General features: G+C 43.7%; 1 protein-coding gene across 13 annotated transcripts in view; it reads left to right on the forward strand.

The window, feature by feature from the left end:
- The window catches only part of LOC105484537 (calcium voltage-gated channel subunit alpha1 E), a 492,953-nt gene that overhangs the window by 215,455 nt on the left and 257,926 nt on the right, over nt 1-19,572 (forward strand). Inside the window, exon 1 of one of the 13 annotated variants that reach the window (XM_071076629.1) lies at nt 8,750-9,494. The exons of the other annotated variants lie outside the window; for them this stretch is intronic. The gene's annotated coding sequence lies outside the window, so the exon portion shown is untranslated. Of the gene's footprint in view, nt 1-8,749; nt 9,495-19,572 lie in introns of those variants that run through there. 13 annotated transcript variants of the gene reach the window in all.

The following is a 19,572-nucleotide window of genomic DNA, read 5'->3' on the forward strand; positions in this document are numbered from 1 at the left end:
GATTGAGGGCAGGGGTCGTGTTCTCCTTTCCCTGTTCTCTAGGGTGACTTGTGTATATGTTCTTAGACCCATAACAGATGCCCAGCAAATGCGAGATGAGTGAGAGGTGAAAAGCAGGGTTCTATGCAAATCTGTCCATGGAGCTGGGCAGGGCGGGAGGTATGGGAACCATGAGCCCAGTTTACGCCTTATCCTGCATGTTCACTTATACTTTGCCCAGGGTGTGTTTACTGCTCTTGAGCCCAGGTGGCAGGCATAAGAATCTAGGTTATAACCAAACCTTAGGCCCAGGAGCAGTGAGAGTATGGGTTCTAAGCTCTTAGTCCAGCTGTGGGACTGAGGCTGAAGGTAGAAAAATAGCAGGGCATGGTGGCTCATGCCTGTAATCCCAGCACTTTGGGAGGCCAAGGCGGGTCCATCACCTGAGGTCAGGAGTTTGAGACCAGCCTGGCCAACACGGTGAAACCCCATCTCTACTAAAAATACAAAAAATTACCCTGGCGTGATGGCGCGTACCTGTGATCCCAGCTACTCAGGAGGCTGAGGCAGTAGAATCACTTGAACCTGTGAGGCAGAGGTTACAGTGAGCCGACATTGCTCCATTGCACTCCAGCCTGGGCAACAGAGCAGAACTTCATCTCAAAACAAAACAAAACAAAAATAAAAAAAAAAAAAAGAAAAAAAAAAGAAAAGAAAACTGGATGACATGGAGTGGGGTCCTTTGATCAGGACTCTGAGGAGGCTGGTGTGTTTCTCCCTTCCTGTTGCAGAGGTAGCCCACATCACTTAGCCAGTTAACTTAGAGGAGTCTATTTTCTGTTTGCATGTTTGTTGTTTTTTTGTTTAAAATAAATGATGTGTTAATATGGCCAATTGTTTGCATGTCACAGATTTCTTTTTCTTTTCAATCAGGCTCTTTTCCCCTCTCCCCCCTCTTCCTGGACAATTAGCAAAGTGTTTGGTCTTTGGTTTGGATGAATAATTGATTCAGAAGCTTTGTGAATGATTCATGGCCCATATGCTGGGGCAGCAGGATGTGGTGTATGGGTGTGTGGCAGCACCTCATTACAAAGGTCAAGCTTCTCCCTAGCTTGGAGCAGGGGCTGTGCAGGCCACCTCCAGGGGCAGAGCAGGTTGCACGTGGTCTTCCTCTCAGATTCTCTCTAAGGGAGAGTGTTGGAGCTTCTTCCAGAAAAGCAAGGTTCTCTATGAGTGTATACCTTCCAGACCAGTGATTCTGGTTTGGGTCAGATTTGTCAAACTGGAGTTTTCTCCTTTAAGCCAACACTTCACTCTCCCCAAGCTGAATAGCTGATTTGATTTTCAAAGCATTTGAGGAAAGAAGATACCTTGCCTGCCTTCCCTGCTACTGCACTCATTTTATTTCTTTGTGTATCTCCTTCACTGGAGATAGAGAACACCTGGTTACCTTTCGCTTTATAGGTCTCCCTTGGCTTTGAAGGCTATTATTACGTACTTGCTTGGTTGAGGCCGTGGGACTGTTGCCTGGCCTGTGGAAGAATGGCATTCCATATCCAAAAAACCTCTCAGTATTTGAGACTCCTGAATGTGTCCTGGTCTTTAGAAGCTGGCTTAGGAAAAATAAGTTAGTTACATTAAGTCCTGAACTAAGTTTTTTGTCTGTTAGGCAGTCAGATTCCACATTTTATTATAGGGAATCGAGACAGAGACAGGGTATGAATAAAATCCAAGATTCTGGTAAAGATGTGGCAGTTTGGTGATTGATCATTTGGGTTTTTTTTAAGTAAGATCATAAAAATAGTACATAAAAATGTATTTTCTAGCGTAAGTTACGATTATCGTATTTAGGTCCTTAATCCATACGGCGTTTCTTTGCATGTACTGTGTGAGATATGACTATACCTATATGTTTTTCCGTCACTTCCCAACTTCATTGAGTGAATACGAATAGTACAACTTTGCCCGCTGATTTATAATGTCACTTCTGTTTGTATACCAAATTCCCATATATATGTGGTCTGTTTTTAGGCTGTCTTTTCTATCCCATTGGCAATCATTAATGACTATATTTTTATAAAGCTTTTTGATAACTGGTAGTGCCAATCTTCCCCTCCCCTATTTGTCTTTAAAACTGGCTAATCTTAGGCATTATAGTTTCATATGAATTAGAACTAACTTGTCAAAATCTTCAGGTTTTTTTTTTGGAAATGCAGTGGATTTATTGACTAATTTGGGGAAAATTAACATTTTCACAATGTTGAATCTTACCAATATTTCTCCATTTATTTGGAATATATTCTAGACCCTATTATAGTTTTGTAGATTTTTTTCCACTTATGACTTGTACATCTTTGTTATGGTTTTTCTTCTGTGTCTTGTAATTTTATTACTCTTGTGAATGATTTTTTTTCATTTCTAATAGAATGTTGCTAATGTATAGGGATGTTAGTTTTTATTTGTTGATGTTATATCTAGCAATCATGTAAAAGTTTATTAGTTAAAATCATGTTCGTATATATTTTTTAGATTATATAGGTAGAAAATTATGTTAACTACAAACAAGTGTTATTGTATTTGTTTCTTTCTAATTCACCTACTGTATGCTTCTTTTTCTTATTGCCCTAAACAGAACTTCTAGGAAAATATTGTGTAATGGCAGTAATAGAAGGCTGTCTTATTTTGTTTCTTTTTTTTTTTTTTTTTTTGAGACGGAGTCTCGCTCCGTCGCCCAGGCTGGAGTGCAGTGGCGCGATCTCGGCTCACTGCAAGCTCCGCCTCCCGGCTTCACGCTATTCTCCTGCCTCAGCCTCCTGAGTAGCTGGGACTACAGGCGCCCACAACCGCGCCCGGCTAATTTTTTGTATTTTTAGTAGAGACGGGGTTTCACCGTGGTCTCGATCTCCTGACCTTGTGATCCGCCCGCCTCGGCCTCCCAAAGTGCTGGGATTACAGGCGTGAGCCACCGCGCCCGGCCCTCCATTTTATCTATTCTTTATTTCTAGCACTCATTTTTAAATGATGTTGGAACTTCTTCCCTCTATTTTTAATCTTTTCTTAATATTTTTCGTATTTTTCTTACTCTTGTGTTGATTTCTGGGAACATTGCTCAGTTTCATTTTTCACGTCTCAAATTCACCTATTTTGCCACTTTTTAAAAAAGTTTTCAGTTATCAAAATGTTCAACTGCACCATCTCTGGGGTAATTTTGTAAAATGCTTGCAATATTCTCACACTTTTCTCTAAGCTGGTAATTATATATCTTCATTCTCATTGAGTACAAGTTCTTTGATTGTTGAGTTTGTTCTCTCTCTCTCTGTGGTACTGAAATTCCCCAAGTTTTTGGTGATTCTTGATTGTAATATTATCTTCTTTCTACCATGCCTGTTTGTGCAAACTTCTTGGAAGGAGAAAGCCTATGAAGCTAATAGTCTGGCAAGGGTATGGAAGTGGTGAGACCTGCTGCTGGATGGGTCACTTTGGTGACCAGTCCCCTAGGAGTAGGCATTCCCTGTTCCTCTCAGGCATAAAAAGGCACGAGAGCACTTCCCCATCTTTCTCACCCACCTTTCCTGCCCATTGCCCCTGCTTGTGGGCAGATTTTCCTTTATTGCTGCCAGGTCTGAGAGATAAGGCGGGTTAAGGAGGAGGGTTAAAGTGAGTGCTTAATCTTTCTGCTACTGTATTCAAACAGTCACCCTGTTGGTCACCTGGATCCCATCAGATCCCAGTGTCTACCCTCTGTGGATGGGAGCACTTGTGGTGACATGCTCACATTTAGAGAGGTCATATTCTCTTCTGAGGGCTGGGAGCTGTGGTTTCTTTTTCTTTTTCTTTTTTTTTTTTGAGATGGAGTTTTGCTGTTGTTGCCCAGGCTGGAGTGCAGTGGCACGATCTCGGCTCACTGCAACCTCCACTTCCCAGGTTCAAGTGATTCTCCTGCCACAGCTTCCTGAGTAGCTGGGATTACAGGCATGCGCCACCACGCCTGGCTAATTTTGTGTTTTAAATAGAGACAGTTTTTTTTTGGAGTCCAAGACCACCATGTTGGCCAGGCTGGTCTTGGACTCCTAACCTCAGGTGATCCATCTGCCTTGGCCTCCCAAAGTGCTGGGATTACAGGTGTGAGCCACCACATCTGGCCTGTGGTTTCTTTTTAAAAATCAGATTGCATCTACTTTCTGTCCAGAGGGGATTCATCACAACATCTAGCCCAGTGAGGGTTTGTTTCTCCTTTTGCTGTCCAGTGTGGTTACTGTATGTATATAGAAAATGATTTCTAGGAATTTGGTGGACGGAGGGAAAGGTCAGAGTGTGTGTTCAGTCTACCTGTCAGAGAAGTTGGGGCAATATTTTCTTCTAACTTCTCTGAGTCTCAGTTACTTCACATCCAAAATGAAGTGGTGATGATGATGAAGCATGAGGGTGGTGGTGGTGATCCTCAGTTAATATTTGAAATTGGAGTGTATGTCAGGCACTGTTCTAAGTACTTTACATATGCAAACAAATCTAATGCCTCAACAATCCTTTGATGTCTATTCTATTACTATTGCCATATTATAGATGAAGAAACAGAGGTACAGTGAGATTAAATAATTTAGCCAGATAAGGGGCTACCTACTGTATAGAATTAGTTTGAGAATTATTAAGCTAACACATGTAAAGCACTTAACATAGTACCTGAAATATATTGGAACAATAAAAATGGCAGCTATTATTTTTCTCAGAGCCAACAAAAGAGCTGGCTTGTAATAGGCGCTAATAAATATATATTGAGTGAATGAAAATTCACCAAACATTTCTATTCCATGCAGTTTGCAGCAGATATTGTAGAATTTAGTTGGACAGGGTGACCTGTTCTAGTGTTTTCTGTCGTAGTGTTTTTATGTAATGTAAAAGCTGTGTGTTTCTGGCCTTTTGATTCTTACCCTACCAGCTCAATATTTTAAATGTTTACATATTGAGTTCTTGGTGCTTGAAACCATTTTAAATCTTTCTGCTTTGTCATATAATATGATTGCAAATAAATTAGGTAATGAGTTTTAAAAACTCAGTTGTGGTTAATCTTTCAGGTTCAGAGAACTGAAAAATATATTGACTTCTGCTTTAAGCAAACTTACATTCTAATTTCCATACACATATACATTACATGCATTTTTATATATGCTGCATAGGAAAGATGTCATTTGCTCGTTCTGTATTGAATACCAGCATCCAATACATTGTCTGGCACAGAGCAGGTGTTCAATAAAGTACTGCTGATTCATTGGAATCTTTTTCATGTGTTATATGTAAATGTGCATGTATATGTAAATTGGAATGCAAATCTATGCCTTCCTGGGACCCATAGTCTAGTGGAAGAGAGTAACTGTTAAGAAGCAATTGCAATACATCACTGCAGTAATGCTCTATTGAATGTATTCTGGGAGTAAGGAAGAAGGAGAAGGTGACTGTGGTTGGGAGAAAAAAATCACAGAGCGGTGGTATTTATTTAAGCTGAATGTTGAAGGTGGGTAGGGGATTGCCAAGGAGAACATGGGAAAGGGCTTTCAATCAGGGAAAGTTGAGGATATCACCCTATATAAAACAAACTGACTAGCAAAGTCCTGAGAATCTACAAAGTGAAAATCTGTTCAGTGATATACTGTTAATCTGAAAAGGCTTCTGTTGAATTTTGAAAAAGATCATGCAGAAGATGATAAGCATGGTTTCACAAAATGTAATATGATTCGGCAATTCTTTGCTTAAAGGCTTTCAGTGGTTTGCTGTTTTCTGCAGCAGAATACAAGATCCCTCCTGACCTGACCACATGCAGCCTGCCCTCCAGCTATACTGGACTACTTCTGGTTCCTCGAATTGTGTGCTATTTCATGCCTCCTTCCTTTTGAATGTGCTCTTTTGCATGCTGTAACACCAACCCTGCCATCCCTCTGGCTGGTATCTATTCAGCTAAGTGACTATTCCCTGACTGTGCTTCCTCCCCATTTCCCTCTACCTTCCTTTACTCATTGACCAGGCTGGCCCTGAACTTCACTCACACAGTTGACATTAGTATCTCCTCCACTACATAGCTGCTCACTGAGGGCTTGAAGGCAGGGGTTGTATCATATTCTGTTTGAACTCCTTGTGTGCCTAGCACTTAGTAGTCATTCAGCAGATATTACCAAAGGAACAGATAATGATTGGACAAGCTAATTAATGAATTAATGAATGAATGGCAGATATGAAAAGAGGAAGCATTTAGGGAGACAGGCAAAATATTTCAAGGATGCCTTTAAGGCCAAATGAAGAAATGGCAGGTTGATCCATCCAATCCTTGTCACATGATCACCTTCATGGGAGGAAGAATATATTATGCCCAGTCTGCTTCCCCCTTCTGTAATGGTCCTTTTGCTAATGCTTCTGTAATGGTCCATTTCTCATGCTCTGTAGCAGCCTCTCAATCCAGGTGTCCCACAAGATCTGAGTCCCACTGAAGTTTTTCTTAAGTTGAGTAAAAGTAACCTGAAAAAACTGATGAGCATTTTTCTTAGTAGAAATCCTTCCTCTGAGTGGTAACCTCTGAATATTGTGTATAAAACCATTACATTACTTAATGGATAAGACTCACGTTAAAATTCACCTTTTCTCCACAGAAGATAGACCCAGAGTTTAGTCTTTGCTTTTAGTGGCCACATGTGAAAGTGGTGTGCAGTGGAGCTGTATTACTTATTATAGGTCTTGTGTTAAAATAGGACAAAGGTAAAATTAGAACCCAGAATGCCTGATTTCAGGTCCCCAGTCTTACAACAAATAAACATGTTTCCTATTTGGTTCCTGTTTGGTCTCTATCCTCCTTATCATCACCATCAGTAGGTGCTCAATGAACACCTCCTATTTGGGTGTGACATCCTGTTGTGTGCTGGTGATGCACAGTTAGAGCCTTCAGGTTGTTTATAATAAGGGAGATGGAGAACCTTTACAAAATGCCCCTGATGTAAACACATTTCCTAGATCCCTTGTGGAGTTTATTGTAATTCTATACATGCACACAATAAACATCAGAGGACTTTGAGTAGGTGCCTCATCATCAGGAATGCCCTGTATCCTCATCTCCCAAACCGTGGCGCGGGGCTGATTCCCCTGTGCTTACTACCCTAATCTCTGTGCTGTATGGCAACATGGTGTTATATATGGCTTTTATGTGGTAGCTTGTATTCCTTGTATGCCTGACACTTAGTAGTTATTCAGCAATATTTGATGAATATTGAACAGATTAACAAATGGCACATATGAAAGGGAGAGAATTAGGAAGGCAGGTGATGGGGCTCAGAATATGCTCCCCAAAATATGTCACCCTGGCATACTCAATGTTTTAAGCTAAAGGAATTTGAAAAACAACATGTGCAGGGAAGACTCTCTGGCCTTCCCCTGAAACAGCTCATAGAACGCTCATGTGAGAGGTGCCCTCCCATCCCTGGAGGAAAGGAGCATCCTGATCCCTGAAGACAGAGGGACACTGACAGGGATATGAACAAACAGACCTCACAAAGTCTCCCCTAGTTTACTGTACTTAGCCCACACCATTTTGTCCTATTGTATTTTTCCATAATTTTCCACTCTTCATCAAACCTGGTATTAAAACAGTCGCGTATAACCATTTCTTGGGGTCTTCATTTCCTTATGAAGGCTCCTGTGTCATATAAAAGTTATACAGGTTAAACATCCCTAATCCAAAAATCCAGAATCAGGAAATGCTCCAAAATCTGTAACTTTTTGTAACGTGGTATTCAAAGGAAATGCTCATTGGAGTATTTCAGATTTTGGAGTTTTGGATTTGAGATGCTCAAGTGGTGAGTATCACATGAATATTCCCAAATCAAAAAAAAAAAGACCCAAAATCCAAAACACCTCTGCTTCCAAGCATTTTGGATAAAGGATATTTAACCTGAATTAAACAAATCTATATGTTTTTCTTTTGTTAATTTGTCTTTTGTTATAGAACCCCAGCTGAGAACCTGGAAGGGTAAAAGGAAAAGGTTTTTTCCTCCACTACATGGGCAAAATATTACAAGGATGTTCTTACGGTCCTAAAAAACCTTAAGATTTAACAGGTTTTTAGGCAGAAATGTACTTTCCATTTTGAAAGAAGTTGAAGCTTTATATCCAACATTATATATGTGTAACATAATAACAGTTAAAGATACACTTAAAAAAAGATGGAGAGAATTTCTAAGGAATAGGGTTTTAGGAGCTAGAGGTACTAGGAGCTATGAGTCAGTTAGATAGGTAGATAATGGAGAAAAAAGGGGGGAAGGGGATGATTTGCAATTTGATGGTAACAGGATCGTTGAGAGCAGCACCAACAGAAGTAAATTGATGCTCATCTCCCAGATTAGTTGAGAACAGCCTAATTAGCTAATGAACAGTTCCAGTCCTATGTTCTGAAAGGCTCTGTTTCTGGGCAAGCCGCAGTGCTTAGCAGCAGCTGCTAAAGCATGTGGACATGCTAACACCAAGCAGAGGAGCACATGTTATGTTTTGACCTGCAAAGGCTCGTCTTTTTGAGTCACACATTCTTCAAGGAGTATTAGAAATCTTGTTCTTCATATAACAGAGAAGTAGCAGTCACAGTGGCATGAACTCTGGAGTCAGACTGCCTGGGTTCAAATCTCAGCTTTGTCACTTACTAACACAGTGATCATTGCCTCTTGGTCTCTGCATCCTCATGTAGGCGCTTGTTCCCCACCATTCTATCAGGTTTGGTCTGAGTGACCAAGAGAACACGGCAGAAGTGAGGGTGTGGCTTCTGAGGCTAGGTCCTAGCAGACATTGCCACATCTTCCTTGCTCTCTTGGATCACTTGCTTGGTGGGGAAGCAGGTTACCACATCATGAGGAACTCAAGGAGCCCTATGGAAGGTCACATGATCAGGAACTGGAGACTCCTGCCAAAGCCATGAGTAAGCTGTCCTGGAAACCCAGAATAGTCGAGTGTTCAGATAACTGCAAACCCCAGCTGACAGCTTGACTGCAACTGTGGTTGGCTTCTTGACTGCAACCTCATGAGAGATCTTGAGCAAAAGCCCCCCACAAAAACACTCTCAGGTTCCTGACATGCTAATCGTTGTTTTAAGCCACCAGGTTTGCTTTTCAGAAATGTTAATAGATAATTAAAGCAAAAGACTTTGTAAAGAACTAGTTTAAAGGATGTTGTTAACAACAGACTTGACTTGATGAAGAAATAGCAGCTGGTTTGGCTTTGTGTCTCCACCCAAATCTTGTCTTGAATTGTAATCCCCACAATCCCCACGTGTTAAGGGGGAGATCAGGTGAAGGTAATTGAATCATGGGGGCGGTTTCCCCCACGCTGTTCTCATGATAGTGAGTGAGTTCTCACGAGATCTGATGGTTTTATAAGGGACTCTTCCCTATTGCCTCAGCACATCTCCTTCCTGCTGCCTTGTGAAGAAAGTGTCTTACTTCCCGTTTGCTGTGATTCTAAGTTTCCTGAGGCCTCCACAGCCATGCTGAACTGTGAGTCCGTTAAAACTCTTTCCCTTATAAATTACCCAGTCCCAAGCAGTTCTTTATAGCAGAATGAAAACAGACTAATACAGTGGCATACCTTTTAATTTCTTGATTTATGGAATACCTTTAAAGTGATGTTCCCTAAAGTAACTTTTGTGGAACACTAGTCCTGCAAGATGCTCCATATATAAGGGGTTTGATGCGTTTATTAGTTTGGGAAATGCTGCATACTAGATCTCCTTCTTGGAAATACACATTGCTCATAAGTGTATTAAAGAATCTAAACAAGTCTTAAGTGAAGGATTTTTTGTTTGTTTGGATAGTCCATTGTTTCCTAAACTCATATTGCCAAGGAATTTTTAAAGTCAAATGTCACATAGTAAAATATTAGAGAATACTCTAAGAAATGTTGTCCTATAGCACTGATTCTCAGACTCAAACACAAGATTGCTGGGCCCCACTCCCCGTGTTTCTAATTCAGATAACCTGGGGTAGGGCTTGAAAATTTGCATTTCTAATAAGATCCCTGTGGATGCCGATGTTGCTGATGGATGTGTACGTCGGGAGGGGACCACACTTTGGGAACCATTGTTCACTAGGGTTTCAGGTTCTTTAGTAAGAGCTTAAAGAATGAGCATGCAAATGACCAATAAGCATATGAAATGATGTTCAGCATCTGCTATGGACTGAATGTTCCTGTCCACAAATTCATATGTTGAAACCCCAGTCCCCAATGTGATGATATTTGGAGGTAGGGTTTTGGGGAGCTAATTAGTTCATGAGGGTGAAGCCCTTATGATGGGAATAGTGCTCTCAGAAGAGCCATAAGAGAGCTTGCTTCATCTCTGTCATGTGAAAACACAGTAAGAAGATGGTTCTCTGAAGACTGAGAAGAGAGTCCTCGCCAGGAACCTAACTGGCTAGCACCTTGATCTTGGACATCCCAACCTCCAAAACTTTGAGAAATAAATTTCTGTTGTTGAGGCCACCCAGCATATGGTATTTTTTAAAGCAGCCAGAACTGAGCAAGACAACATCATTAGCCATTAGGAAAATGCAAATAAAAACCACGATAAGATACCACCTCACACCCATTAGGATAGTTATAAAAAAGACAGACAGTAACAAATATTGAGCAGGAATATGGAGAAATTTGGACCCTCACACATTGCTGTTGAGAATGTGAAATGGCACAGCCTCTTTTAAGCTCCTTAAAATGTTAAACATAGACCATATGACCCAGCTATTTCACTCCTAGAAATTTTAAGAGACATAACATATACCCATACAAAAAGTTGTGTATTAATGTCCATAGCAGCATCATTCGCAATAGACAAAAAGTATCCCAAGTGTCTATCAGCTGATGAATGGGTAAACAAAATGTGGCATGTCAGACAATGGAATACTACTCGACGATGAAAAGCAATAAAGTACTGATACTTGCTATAATGTGGGTGAACCTGGAAAACATAAAGAAATTCCTCACAACAGGCTACATATTCTATGACTCCATTTATATTAAAAAGTTCAGAATAAGCAAATCCATAGAGAAAGGACGTACAATAGTGGTTACAAAAGGCTGGTAGAAGTGAAGTGGGGAGTTGACTGGTAATGGGTTTGGAGGTTTTTTTTGGAGTGTTGAAAATGTCCTAAAATTAGATAGTGGTGATGGTTGCACAATCCTGAATATACTAAAAAAACCCCCACTGAATTATACGCTTTAGAAGGGTAAATTTTGTGGTAGTAAATTATAACTCAATAAAGCTGCTATAAAAATGCACATAGCTTCTAAATTAGCACGGCAACAAAAGTACAAATATCCAATTACAGTATACATTGTAATTTTATTGTAACCTATAAGGTGCCACAGGCATACTACCGATGGTGGCAGTGGTGGGTTGGTGCAAACTGAAAATTTAGGTGTAGCTGGCGTTTTAGCACCCTTCTCTCCCTCCTTCATTCCTGTGAAGATAATAAATGTTTATTGTTGTTTTATTGTGGCCCTGAGTGAGCTGTGGAGTGGTGTGGAAGCAGCAGGCTGACCCCGGACAGTTTGCTAATTAGAGAGAGTACAAAACCTGCTTCAGAATCTGTCATTCACATGGGGCAGCAAATGACAGAGCAATTTAAAGGGTCACCGTTCCCAGGGTATGGCTGTTTGTTTTGGTCATTGTGGTTGGTCGTTTTGCATTTTAAGAATGTTTGGAGCCTTAAGCTAGCACAGTGGCTCTCCAAGCTTTAGCATGCATCAAAATCTTCTGAGGTTCTTGTTTAAAATGAAAAATTTGGCCCTACCCCCAGAGGGTAAGGAATCTGCCTGTTTAGCAAGCACTCAGATAATTCTGATGCAGGTGGCTCGTGGACCACGGTGAAAACATTTCAGCTCAAAAAAACGTCTTGCTATGTTGGGGGTGTACATAAATATGCATGCGGCTGATTTAACCAACCCCAGGATAGTAGTTACTCCCAGAAGGAGGGGATGAAAACAGGTCCGGTGGAGCCTTACCTGTGTCTGAAATGTCTAGGTTTTTAAAAACGTGATTTGAAAGAAATAACAGAAAATATTAACCCCTGTTACATATAAGACCATGTTTGTTGTGTCTTTTGCCTTACTTTTTGACTATTTGAAATAGAGTATGTAAAAGTATTTTGTCATATTTGGCATTTTAGATGTTTGTCCGTTCCAGGGACTCAGCGCACTGAGGCAGGAAGGACAGCAGTCCGGTTGGTGGGCTCCCTGTGTCCTGCAGGGCCGTGGGGGGATGGCAGTGCTCCCAGCTTGGAAGCCCCCCACACTGAGGTGGGAGATTTCCTCCTCCCACGTGACAGTGTGGTGTCGCCTACTCCTGGCTCCACACAAGCTGTCCCTCAGGGCAGGGGTCAGGAGCTCAAGAAGCTGGAGGATAGAATTTCTCCTGAGAGAACGGGAAAGAGAGGAGGCACGAGGAAACCACAGCCTGCCCGCTTTACCCGGTCGGACTTCTGTTGAGGGAGTTTGGGTGAATTCCATATTTGGATCACAATAGTTGTCGCCTGCCTTTTCTTTTCCCTCATAGCTTTCAAGATCCCTTTCATTTCCCCCTGTCTCCGGGAGAGACAATTTTTTTTTTTTTTTCTTGGCCCAAGGCTCCCCCAGGGGCCCTCAGTCCAATTACTTTCTTTGCTGTTCCTTCAGGAATGTTCTTTGTGTGATCCCCTTACACTGAAATGCAGATGAGAGCATCACATGTGCCTCTAGGGGATTGGGGGAGGAGCCTAAGGAACCTAGAGAGCCATCCTGAGATGTGGGGAGAGGATTGGGGTGCTGCAGGAGAGCGGATGACTGGCCTGTGTTGAGAGGGACGCCGTGGGGAAGCAGCAGCTGCCCCAACAGTCTTGTAAATGGAGAGTTCACCTCTAGCAGACGTTAGGCATGGTTTGGAAGGGGATGTGTGCCTGGTCGTCCAGTTTCACAGCAGTCTCAGGCCAGTTGGGAAGCCTGGCAGTATGTGCCATCCCTGAGCAAGAGGTAGGCTGGCAGAGAGGGCTGTGGCCTGAAAGTTAGGAGCCCTGGGCTCTTGCTAGCTTCTTCCTTCCTGGAACCTCTGCCCTGCTGTGAGAGCAGGTAGTGCCCCTCCTCTGCCTTATGGAGTGTTGAGAAGGAATTAGGGCGCTTGGAAGATGCTGATTTCTAATCCTGTAGTTGCCACCAGGCCTCAGCCCCCTCCCTCACCCTCTCAATTTTCCTGCTGCCCTTGAGCTCTTCAGATAAGTCCCTGCTGGGGCCCTGCCTTCTGTTTTCTGTCTCAAATTGTCCCCTTTCCCTTCCTAGACCTGCTGTCCTCTGTGTTGAAAGTTTCTAAAGTTATGTGAGGGACTGTTTGGGGCTAGAGTGGAAGGGGGCTCCTAGTAGACACCACCACCCACCCGTTCTGTGCCAAACATGGGGCCAGCTGCTGCAGTGATAAACACACCCTCTTCTCTACACAAAAGAGCCACGCAGACAGTGCACATTCATCAGCTCCTGTTCTGCCTCTTTGTGACAACTGTCCACCTCTCAGGACATGAGGTGCTCTGGATATCAGGGTCGGGCCATTTCAGACTCCGGGGATTTGGTGTCTGGTGTTAGCCTGGGATAGGAAGTAGTGACCCAGGCACTGGGCTCACCCCTTTCCTGCATTCTTTATGCCTGGCAGTTTCTCAAGTCCTGCCTGTCCTTTCAAATCAAGCAATCTCTTCTTCCCTTTGATGTCATCCTCCCAGCCATCAGCCTACATCCTCATCGCCTGGTAACTTAGATGATTTAAAGCCTCACTGGTTGGCTTCTGGGTGTCATTTTCTCCCCAGCTTCAGTCTGTTGACAGCCACGAGAATCTCGCTAAAGCCCTTCTACAGCAAGGCGCATCCCTACATGGGAACCCCAAACATCTCCCTCTTTCCTGTTGCCCCCTCTGCCCTGTTCTCTGTGGCCTTTGAAGCCTTCCTCAGCACTGATGCCACCTGAACTCCAGCGGTGCTCATGCCTGTTGCTTTGGATTTCTCACCCCTGTTCATAATCTGCCCTCCTCTGGAATCCTCTATCCTCCCCTCTTTCCCGTGCTTCTTTCAGAGTCTTTCACGACGACACGGGCTGGTGCATTTGCATTCAGATCCTCCGTTCACTAGAACTGGAAGGGGCCTTGGAGGTCCTTGAGTCCAGCTTCTCTCCAGAGCCCCAGCGAGGGGCAGTCACCTGCCGCTGACTACACACCAGGTTATTCCAGGACCAGACCTCTCACTCCTAGTCCAGCGCTCCTTCCACCACACCATGCTGCCCAAAGATGTAGAGGAAGCATTCTCGCCCACAGCTGACTGGGATGTTGTCATCAACAGCCGCAGAGATGCAGGGGGAGTAAATAACAATGTTTGTGGAGGCCTTCTTATTCATTGCATTTGCGATGCAATTAGCACTTTATTATAGCTTGTTCTCATTCTTATTGTCAGTTCCACACATTGAGCCCTTTATTTTATCAGAATATAACACTGCCTTGTTTGCTAATTACCTCATGCATAGAAGTCAAAACTGTCTTAAATATCTTTTATAGCCCACAGCATCTCCTGACGTTCTAGGCATAGAGGAGAACTTACTATCTGCTTGCTTATTCACTGGGTTTCAAAGACAATTTTAGGCAAGTCTCACGTTTGAGCCATTAGTTGTGATGAAGACCTGTCCACTCACAGCATTATCGGCTTTGCCTTAATTTTCCATCTGAGGCTTCCTAGAGCCTCCTGGTTAGAGGCAGGTATACTTTCCCCTCTGTTCCCATAACCCCCCCACCTTTTTTTTTTCCTAGTCAGGGTCTCACTCTGTCACCCAGGCTGGAGTGCAGGGGTGCAATCTCAGCTCACAACAGCCTCCGCCTCCTGGGTTCAAGTGATTCTCCTGCCTCAGCCTCCTGAGTAGCTGGGATTACAGGCGTGTGCCACTACCGCCCAGCTAATTTTTGTATTTTTAGTAGATATGGGGGTTTCACCATATTGGCTAGGCTGGTCTTGAACTCCTGACCTCAAATGATCCACCTGCCTTGGCCTCCCAAAGTACTGGGATTACAGGTGTGAGCCACCGTGTGCAGCCTCCATAACACTTTATTAGTATCTTTATTGTTGCTCATATCCTGTGGATAATTACAAACAGACCCCTGCCTCCTCCTGTGTTTCTGGGGACATTAAGAAGTCTTTCCTTGTATGGCCCGTAGGCTGCTTTGTCCACACAATGTCTTGCACGTGGTTGTGCTCATACATGGTTGTTGAACTGAATGTTATGAATAATGACAGAGTTAACAGTAGCTTACCCTCATGTGGTTTATCTGCACAACCCAGGGCTTTCTTCCACAGTGTGGCCAAACCCCAGACTGGGACTAAGGCCAGGCTAGGAGGGTTTGGGATGATTTCCAGATGGGCAAAGATAGTTTTGTGTCTCAGAATGTGTCTCTAACCGCATCTCAAAACCAAATACAATAAATTACTTTCGTCTTACCCATCATGTTTAGTTGGCTAAGCCTCTTCCTCTATCAGCCCAGATAACGAAGAGATGGCATTTTTATTGTTTTCTCTATGGCACAGAGAATGAAACAAGTTCCCAGGTAACAAGGCACAGCAGCATTTTTCAAGTCCCGAAACTGAGATGGTCTGGGAAGGACAGGCACGTCTAGGAGAAACAGAAAGGAAAAACCAGCCGGAAAGCGGAATCATTCTTCATCGATCCCAAGCCTCTGAGAGCTGGAAGGCCTTACTTCATTTTACAAATAAAAAAGTCAAAGCCCCATAAAGGAAAGTAGCCTAAAGCCACAGGGATGGTGAAGGAGTGGGGTCAGGATGAGCAGAAAGAGCTCTGGACTCTTGAACCGCTGCTGCAACCACCTGGTGTGGGTTTTCTTAACACCACAGCTCCATCAGGTTCCTAGGAAAAATGTCACACAACCGGGCTGTCAAAAGGGCTTTGAGGGCATTAAGAAAGGAACAGAAGTGGATGGATTAGAATGGGCATGTAGGGTATCAAGGGGCCAGAGTGAGAACGAAGAAGAAGGGCTGAAGAGAGAGGGATCGGTCGTATTTGCTTCTGTTTCCGAATACTTTCCCTTTCTGGAAAGAGAATCAAGTGAGAGAATAGGAGAAGGCTAAAATCATGCTACAGATTGGCAGGGGTGGTTGGGTGTAGACACAACAGCTCACCTTCAAGCTGCTTTCACATTCATTCATCTCTTTCCCTTATAATGATGATGCTGCCTCCCGCTTTTAGAACTTTCTGGAAACTTCTGAGAAGTAACTGTCTAAAGGGGGATGATGGGAGAGGGGGAGTTGCCCATGGGTTCCCATCGTGCTTGCTAGAGCAATGGGTGTTGGCAGATTTCTTCAGAAGGAGTTTGTCAGCAGTGGAGTGGGGCTGGGAAGAAAGCCACAGTGAGGCAACAGGTGCAGGCATGGAGACCAGAGCAAGCAGTGTCCGTGGAGAATGGCATGCATGTCACGGCAACCGCTGGAGTGAGCATGGAGTGGAGCATGGGGGAGAGTGGAGGTGAACAGGCAGGCAGGAGCTCTAGGTCTGTGTACTGCAGTGACACATCTGGATTCTACTGAGGAGACAATAGAAGGCCATTAAAAGGCTTAAAGTGAGGGGGTGGTAGAATCCTTGGCTACACAGACCTCCCAGCACTCAGAGCCTTGGAATCTTGCCATGGTGGTATGTATGTGTGTGTGTCGGGGGTAATTAGGGAGGAAGTGGTGAGGCTGAGCTAGGACCACCAGTTAGGACACCATCTTTACTGTCTAGAATATACTGAGGGCTATGACCTGGGCTGTGTCAGTGGGACCAGAGGCGGGGACAGATACAAGAAATACTTAGGGTCTTTAAACTTGGGGGATTAGAGGGAAGAATCCAAGATGAATCCCAAGTATAGGGGAGGGTGGCGTTTTTCACCCTGGATGAGGAGCAGTCTGGTATGGAGAGGGGATGAGGGTGGCCCTGTCTTTGGGGTTTGGGTGTGTCTTTTGGACTGGGTGTGGTGCCCTATAGAAAGGCTGGAGCTCGGGACAGGTCTTCGTGGACACCTCGATTCATCACTGCATGATTGGTAGTTGAAACCATAGACATGGGTCAGATTGTCCCAGTGAAATGGCAGAGAGAGAAGAGGGCAAGGACAGGCTCCAGAGGCCCTGAATCAAATGGGTATGGAAAATATGGAGGGCCTGGGATGGAGGCTGAGAGGGACCTGGCAGGAGGGGTGGTGGCAGATTGGTGGATACCATTAGCAGGAAAATGAGGGAGAAAGTTTCCAGAAGGGAATGGTTACCAGGTTCAAATGTGAGGGAGGAATTCACTGCTGGCATTTGTTTGAGAAGCCCTGACTTTTTTCTATTCCCTTGTTAGAAAGAAATGCTTTTTTTTTTTTTTTTTTTTGGTAGCAGACAATAACATACTGGAATGGAATCATGATTGTTCCATGTCTCAGAATCCGTATGTTAAGTCCCTTGTCAGATAGCAGGCAAACAGTCATCTCTGGGCAGTTTGTACTGAGAGGGAGAGGAGGCCGGGTGTGAAGGATCGGCGCCTTAATTTTAGCAAGGCTCTGAGCTCCTTGGAAGGCAAGCTTTATTTCTACATAAATAGAAAGTATTATTATTATTACATCCTCACGCTGTATCAGCGCCAAACACTGGAGTCCTCAATACTGTATTTATTTCTCTGGGCTTTTGGAGGGGTGGGGAAGAAACGGGACATTTAGGTTGCTAAGTGATTGTGCTTGCTTCTAAAAATAATGAGATTCCCCAGTGGCTCCTTCTTCTGTGTTTTGCTTAGAGTTAGAGGATGCCAAGGTCAAGTTATAGATGACAGGCTGTGTCTCCAGGTGGCCTCAGGGCATCCTGTTGCAGAAGGACAGGGTAAACTCTCCCTCTCTGGTCCTCCCACCTGCATCCCCGTAGGGCCCACTACTTTGGGAAATTGCAGGAAAAACTGGGCCTCCCCCCTGTTTGGATTGAAGAGCCTCGCCTAGGCAGTCAGCCTCAGTGGTTGCCATGGTGATGGTGGGTGGTTGGTGGGGTGGTGATGCAGCATTTGGCCTGTGCAGCTGAGGTCCCCAATGCAGGCTGCTTGGAGCCCAGGCTTCTGAAGCTTTTGACAGTTTGTTTAGGATTCCAGAGGGTCACTTGCTGCAGTGTTGAAATCTTCAGACAGACCCGCCAGCTCAGCCAGCTGAATCCTTCATTGTTGAATATGCATCTCACACGCCGAATTTTGGCAGGCGCTCATGGATTTAGGAGCTCCACAGCAACCTTGATGGGGGAAGGGGTATGCAAAAAAGTTCTGTGCCGGGGAGAGGGCCTGGGATCACAGACTCTGAGGACAACAAAAGGCCAGAGGCCCTTAAGATAGTCCAGTTCATCAACACCTTCAACAACATCCCTGACAGCTGGTCACCAAGCTTCTGCTTGGACTCTCCTTGTGATGGGGAGCTCACTACCGGGCAAGGCACACAACTCCATTGTTGAATAGGTTTTATTTTTTTCCCTTCTCTCCCTCACTTCTTTTGTTCCTCCCTAATTCTCTCCATTCTTCCTTCCCCCCTCCTTTCCTTGCATCCTTTCATTTTTTTGGCAAAATTCTGGCCCCTTCTAATTTGATTCACTGACTCAAGTTATGCCAAGAAGGAAAGCAGTGTAAGCTTTCATCCAAGTGACAACCACTTGCCACCCAACAAAACATTCATACTTTTCTCAGCTACTTCTGACATTATTTCAAGACCCCTTATTTCCCCATCCCCCAAATTTCTCCATATTGCTCTTAAAATATGACACCCAGAATGGACCACAGTACTCGACTGGTCTGACCAATGCAGAGGACTTTAGGGTGACACACATGTTTGTGAACAGTCTGAGATGATTTTGTAGCCCCCTCCTCACACCATTGGCTGATACGAAGGCTGTGATTCTCTGTTGTTCCCAGATCTTTTCCATATGAGCAGCTGATGCTGGGCTCTGCATTTGTACTTTTTTGATTTTGTCATCTAAGCTGTTGATAAACATGTTGAAATGGACAGAAATGATGATGGAACACCGTGGCAAAACTCTAGAGGCCTCCTTGCAGGTGGAAATTATAGTAGTAGTCATAGCTTTTTTTTTTTTTTTCCTGTTTTTTATATCCAACTATCGACTTGTCTATGTAACCAATTAATCACTGGTCTTTTTTTTTTTTTTTCCTTAGAGTATTCCATTCCATTGTATGGATGTGCTACAGTTTGTTTATTTATTCAGCAATGGAAGGGCATTCTTTTGTTTTCCCGTTTGGGGCAATTATGAATAGAGCTGCTCTAAACATTTTTAAAAAATCTTTACATATTTATAATTTTACTTTAAGTTCTGGGATACATGTGCAGAATGTGCAGGTTTGTTACATAGGTATACATGTGCCATGGTGGTTTGCTGCACCTGTTGACCCATCCTCTAAATTCTGTCCCCTCGCCCCCACCCCCCAACAGGCCCCTGTGTGTGTTGTTCCCCTCCCTGTGTCCATGTGTTCTCATTGTTCCACTCCCACTTATGAGTGAGAACATGCGGTATTTGGTTTTCT

The sequence above is a fragment of the Macaca nemestrina genome, chromosome 1, assembly GCF_043159975.1.
Source record: "Macaca nemestrina isolate mMacNem1 chromosome 1, mMacNem.hap1, whole genome shotgun sequence".
Taxonomy (NCBI): domain Eukaryota; kingdom Metazoa; phylum Chordata; class Mammalia; order Primates; family Cercopithecidae; genus Macaca; species Macaca nemestrina.